Below are 1537 nucleotides of genomic sequence, written 5' to 3' on the forward strand. Positions count from 1 at the left end.
ATATATATATATATATATATATACATCAATATACATTTATGATAGAGTTTATGCACGTATATTATTGAAATGATGCAATCTAATATAGTCGTCGTAGATAAATGACAGATTTCCATGGAATTCTAAAGAATAACTTATAAAGAAATTTCATCAGAAGTTCTGTAGGTTACGGGAAACATTATCTGCGTCGTTCACGCTTTTCCTCAAGGCTATCAAGATACTATGTGAAATTTTAATTTCATAACAGCCTATCAGAAACAAGTTATCGGTCTTTTGCACAGAACGTACTCACGTTCACTGTTCCTTCTTCATCACTATCCACAAAATGACAATAATTCTTGTACACTCAGCACAGGATAATCGGCTTTCACCGATTGTCCATATTCATAGCCCTGTCAACTGCTTCACTAAATCTGATATTGAAAATGGCTAGCTTCTCATTAACTTGGCAAATGTATGTCCTTCACAAATCTTCTTCAACGAGATAAGGTTTTGTAGCTTTAGATTTGTGATACAAAAGATCGACTACTACTATTAGAGATTTTCTCAGAGCTTGTCCAATCAGAATTAATCTCTTTGACCGTGCACTGCTGCCAGCTGAAAATGTCTATGCTTATGCAATTAAGATTTCAGTGGTTTTTTTTTTTTTTTTTTATTTCATGGAAAAAGATTCTGCAAAAAAATAATAAGGAAATAATAAAGAAAGAAAGTAATAAAAGAAAGCATTGTGAATCACTTGTTTCTGTACCTGTATCTTTCTCTATATTTGGTAAGAGCGAATTCTATTACTCACCAGTATAGAACAAAATTCTTACTATGCAAGTATTGATAAGGAGCATTATGATTCTGTTACGTGCGCATACACAGACACAAACACACGCTCTCTCTTTTACACGCAAATATAAAAACAGATGCACACATACATTTACAAATATACACTCACGTATACTCATACATCTGTAAAATCTTCTATGTGTATGTGTGTGTGTATATATACAAACACAAAGATTGAGAACGAGTGGGAGAGAGTGAGATAGATAGATAGATAGATAGATAGATAGATAGATAGATAGATAGATAGATAAATAGATAGATGAATAGATAGATAACTGAATGGATAGAAGCTGAGAGAGAGAGAGAGAGAGAAAGATGCAACATATCTATCCTATATCGTTAAATTAGTATGTAAGTCCATACCTTTCATCTCAAAACTACCATCATAAATTAAATAACTTGAACGGAACAATTAAAAAAATATATTAAATGAAGCATAAATTTTCATGAATTCAATGTCTAACAAATCTGGTATAGACTATAATCCTTTCTACTATAGGCAAAACGCCTCAAATTTTTTTTTTGGGTGGGGGAGGCGGCCAGTCGATTTGATCGACCCCAGTACGCAACTGGCACTTAATTTATTGACCCCGAAAGGATGAAAGGCAAAGTCGAATTTGAATTCAGAACGTAGCGGCAGACGAAATACCGCTAAGCATTTCGCCCGGCGTGCTAACGTTTCTGCCAGTTCGCCGCCTTAAGG

General features: G+C 34.0%; 1 protein-coding gene across 3 annotated transcripts in view; it reads left to right on the plus strand.

Moving 5' to 3' along the window:
* The window catches only part of LOC106880835 (RYamide receptor), a 438750-nt gene that overhangs the window by 30349 nt on the left and 406864 nt on the right, over nucleotides 1–1537 (plus strand). The gene's annotated exons all lie outside the window — the stretch shown is intronic.

Source organism: Octopus bimaculoides, chromosome 15 (assembly GCF_001194135.2).
Source record: "Octopus bimaculoides isolate UCB-OBI-ISO-001 chromosome 15, ASM119413v2, whole genome shotgun sequence".
Classification (NCBI taxonomy): Eukaryota; Metazoa; Mollusca; class Cephalopoda; order Octopoda; family Octopodidae; genus Octopus; species Octopus bimaculoides.